The sequence below is a fragment of the Clarias gariepinus genome, chromosome 20 (assembly GCF_024256425.1).
Source record: "Clarias gariepinus isolate MV-2021 ecotype Netherlands chromosome 20, CGAR_prim_01v2, whole genome shotgun sequence".
NCBI lineage: Eukaryota > Metazoa > Chordata > Actinopteri > Siluriformes > Clariidae > Clarias > Clarias gariepinus.
In genome coordinates, this window is record NC_071119.1 from 10,602,698 (window position 1) to 10,607,591 (window position 4,894).

General features: G+C 40.0%; 1 long non-coding RNA gene across 1 annotated transcript; it reads left to right on the forward strand.

Moving 5' to 3' along the window:
* The first annotated feature begins 4,059 nt into the window (after positions 1–4,059).
* LOC128508328 (uncharacterized) lies at positions 4,060–4,655 on the forward strand. Its single transcript, XR_008355896.1, has 3 exons — positions 4,060–4,179; positions 4,257–4,363; positions 4,443–4,655. It is a non-coding gene; the product is annotated as an uncharacterized LOC128508328 (long non-coding RNA).
* The last annotated feature ends 239 nt before the right edge of the window (positions 4,656–4,894 follow it).

Below are 4,894 nucleotides of genomic sequence, written 5' to 3' on the forward strand. Positions count from 1 at the left end.
TCAGTACCGAGTATTACGAAAACTACAGCAAGGGGCAGAGCTTTTTCTTACAAAGCCCCAAAGTTATGGAATAGCCCTCCAAATAGTGTTCGGGTCTCAGTGTTTAAGTCTAGGCTAAAAACCTATTTATTTAGCCAAGAATTTTTGTAAATAGATTTTTTTTTAGGATTTGCCTTTCTGTTTCACATAAATGAGGATGGGTTCTCTGTTGAGTCTGGTTCCTCTCAAGGTTTCTTCCTATTGCCATCTCAGGGAGTTTTTCCTTGCCACTGTCGCCCTCAGCCTACTCATCAGGGATTATCTGACCATTTTGATTCACACACATTCACATCCCATTTTTTTTAAATATAGGACAGGATGGAAATAGTCCCTTTACGTACAAGAATAATGATGTTTTGCCGGGCCACCAACAGGCAATAATGGCACATCGTCAGTTGTGTTCCATAGCATCATGGGTGTGTGTCCCTAACGCCTTGGGGCCCAGCTATGATCTTTCCTCCGAATCCACAGCCATTGACTACTGCGCTCAGCAGCCTCTGAAGTCTCTTTGATGGTGTGGTGCACAGCTTGGCCACAGATCCTCAGTTCTTTCAAAAGCCTAATGGTGGATGTAGCTATAAAGCCATGGCAGCCAACCTCCACCGGGTACACTATTGCTTTCCAGCCCCGTTGTTTTGCCTCAAGCTTCAGCTCAGCATATCACAACCTCTTTCTCTCATTTGCCTCGTCTATTGCGTCCTCCCATGGCACTGTCAGCTCTATAAAATATACAGTGCGTATAGATTTGGAACATAGTACCAGGTCTGGTCTTAAGGTTGAGGTGACTATTGCCGATGGAATGGACAACTGATGGCCCAAATCTTCCCTCAATACCCAGTCTCGTGCCCCTTCCAATGGTCCAACTCTAGTCAGTGAAGAGGGTTTTTGTTGTCCTTGTTCCCCTTCATGGACAAATGGTATCTTTTGGTGACTTTCTAAGGGGTGTGGCATTCATGGCTATTCTCTTAGATTCGATGGCTGCAGCCAATGATTTTAGAACTTGGTTATGTCTCCAAGTGAATCTGCCTTGGGAAATGCTTACTTTACAGGTGGTGAGAATGTGTCTGAGGGTGGCTGGCGTTGAGCACAGAGGGCATGCGGGATCTTCACCCCACCACTGATGGAGATACAAACTTAAATAATTATTTTGATTGTGTAAAGCTGCTTTGCGACAATGACAATTGTTAAAAGTGCTATACAAATAAAATTTAATTGAATATATATCCCTCACTGTCTGATTCTGGTGCGGTGTCTTTTTTTGGGTGTTTTTTTTTCCTCCTTCTTTACAATCTTTTTTTATTTTGGGTAATTTGAAAAAGGGCTCCTCTACCATCTCTATTTCCGCCTCATCCCCTTGTGACAGTGCAGTGGCTGATGCTTCCAGTTGGCGGCTCTTCGCCCCCTGTACCCATCAAAGAGAGCACAGGTAGCTCCAGCGCTGCACCCGTCCTCCTTTGTGTCCTTATCAGCCGTGCTCGGCCACTCCAGTGCCGGTTGAGTAACGTTGGGCTCCCCTCGGTCTTTAGCCTAGTATGTTGTTTTTAATGTTGTTGTTACTTTAGCTGACTCTTGCATTGCAGGCTGGGCTTGGGATTCGTTCTCTTTGGGCTCTGAATCAGTAGCATTTCCAGGTTCGTCAGCAGATGGCCGAGCTGTAGTCACAGGTGGAACGGCCCCGGCCGGCACGGAAGCGCCTTGACCCGGTCACTCAGAGGCATCAGGATCGCTCTGTCTTTCAGGACAGGCATGGACAAGATGTCTCATTGCACCACAATTAAAACATTAATATTGGTGTCTGAGGAGGCGAATGTGTTATAATCAAAGTCTTTAACTCTGAATTTAAACACAGCATTTAGCTCTTTATGAAAACAGCTCTCTTAAAAAAATACCAAACGTTTGACCAGAAAGGATTTACAACCAAGAGGGATTTTCTTTGTAGGGTAGACTAGTTTTCTGTATCTGGACAGCTCTGCAGCGATTATACTGTCAGATTTGAAGGGAAGAACATTAGATAAAACTATTTTCTTAGCTGGGGAGCTCAGGGGAAAAACCAGTATGTGTTCGTTATTAACAGTGATTCTGTTTTGGACAAAACTGATCGCTTTATCAACATTATTTACAAACACGACAACAGCACTGTTCATTTGGTAAGCAGAGACTATATTCTCATGTCCCATCTCATCTCCAAACGTTAAGACACACTCCTCCAAACTTGCTGAGCACACCACACACACACCATGCCGGCCAGTTAAACTTTCATACCACTGTGTGTCTGGAGCCACCATGCTCCAGCAACACACACACACACACACACACACACACACACACACGAACATTCACACAGGCACTTACACAACACTACATCCATGACAGGAGTTCATCAACAAATTGCAAAGCAGCAGATAAACTTGAATTGTTCTGAATGACAGAGGCAGAGAAGGCATCTCTTTAATCCAAAGGCGTCACCGCATTCACACCTCATAATTGCAAGTGTGGCTCACTGGATGTTGAAATGAAGTAAAACGGGAAATAGTTTTTCAACATTGCCGCAACACATCCAGTCACTTAGTTCCTTCAGCCAGCCACTTTGTGTGTGGTCTCTGACCATTAAAACCAAGTTCACGGGCTTCTACAAGGATAGTTCTTCTATCATCTTCCCTAAAAGATCAGGTTTACTGCAAAAAGAAGAATGGAAACGAGTAGGAAGATGTATGCAAATACAGACAATAGAGCTGATTTCATAGACAGTGAGCATATATATCAAGATCTTTACCCAGTCAAGACCCAGATGCCCAGAAGCAGCAATCAATCTAAGAACTCAGGTAAAATACACTCACACTCAGAAATATTTTATTTGTATATGTAGTGTAGTCAATTTTATTTACTTGTGTAAAATGTGTCAATTAAAAGGAAAGACAGTAAAAAAGCCCATTATGGACATGAGATAAGAAACATTGTGTGTGTGTGTGTGTGTGTGTGCGTGTGTGTGTGTGCGTGTGTGTGTGTGCGTGTGTGTATGTGTGTGTGCGTGCGTGCATGCGTGTGTGTGTGAGTGTGATTTTGTGTATCATTTTTTATTAAACTATGAATATGGATAGTAATAAACATAAGGAGCTTTATTTGTTATTCAAGAACAACAACATCAAAAACAAAATCTTGTGTAAAAGGATTCAGAAAAGCAGAAAAATGGTAAAAAAAAGAGGTGGAAGAGATAATCAGATTTTTTATTTTTGGCAGGAAGACAAGTATTGACAGTAACAACCAGTGAATGCATTTTTCATTTAACAGCTGATTGCACTATATACAGTAGCCTTGTGAGGAGTCAGTAACATAGCCACTGAGTAGAGATTATTTTTAAAAATACACCTTGGACACCAAGGGCTGCATTACCTCACTTCAATATGCACGGTTAAAGTTAAAATGCATCTCTATAATTCTAGATTTCTTCCTCATGTAGGACATGTCTGACAAGTCTTAATATGATCAATTACAGTATGATTACTTGCCTGAAGTGCAGCAGATGAGTACACAGTCAATCTAGCCTTAACACCTAAAGTATATTAATAAAAATGGTTTGAAATGACTACTTTACAGTATGTCCCTAATTTAAACTCCTCTCTAATTTTTAATCTTCATATCAATTCATAGTGCAGCTCTATAAATATTCAGAGAAAACAAGAAATTAATGTCCATCTGTGTCCATTTCCCCAATTTAATGTCAACACTGCAGGGAACAGATGCTACAAATTGACTACAGTGTGTCTGGTGCTGCTGTGTGTTCTCCTGCTGAGTGGCATCACAGTGCTGTGGATCAAATACAACAACGTGACTACAGAAAGTAAGCAGTTACTCCAGACAACATCTGAGCTTCACAGAGGACTTCGGAGACTTGGCAAGTGATGACTGTACAAATGTTGAATGTTAAATACTTACATTAATACTTACATCTGAAGCATTACAAATAAATCATTATGTATTGTGAATTAAAACTTATGTAATACTTGAAAAATCCAAGGATGGAGATTTTTTAGTTCGAGCATTTACTACGTTTCTTCTGATAAGAAGAATTGAAATGACACCAGAAAGTACTGCAGAGAGAGAGGAGCAGACCTGGTGATCATAAACAGCATCGAAGAACAGGTGAGAAAGAGAGAGAGAGAGAGAGAGAGAGATATTGAGAAATGATTTGTATTCATATTGTGCTATTATCCTTTCAGGAGTTCATCAGTAAATATTTTGTATACCATAAAGCTTGGATTGGTCTGACTGACATAGTCAGAGAGGGTGACTTTAAATGGGTGGACGGTTCACCACTGATCACTGCGTAAGACATCACTGCACTGTAATTTATTTTTTTTTCCCTCAGTTTTTTCTTTTTTTTGACACTCTTTTCGGTTTTTCAGGTTCTGGTGGAACGGTGAACCCAACAATATTGTGGTAGAAGAGGACTGTGTTATAACAGCCTATATATTTGCTAAATATAACATGTCATGGGTTGATTTTCCATGTAACTCCTCTGTAGTTGGAATTTGTGAGATGAAATTATTTAACTGAGCTCACTGAAGTCAACAGCTGAAACTGATTAAATCAGAATTTGTATATTAAATATATTTTGTAAAAATGATTACAATGATTTTTTTTATTAAAATGAGGCTAAGCGCATGAGTTACTCAAATGCAATAAATATATTAAAAGGAAATTGAGAACTAATAATATTACAAGCAAAAATTATTTAGGAAGTATTTGTGAATGAGTAAGCTTTACAACAATTGCCCAAAGGCAAAGACAATGAACAACTTGTCCCACTGTGCGAAAAATAGAATTTTGTACACTTTTAATTAGCCCTAAATACTGT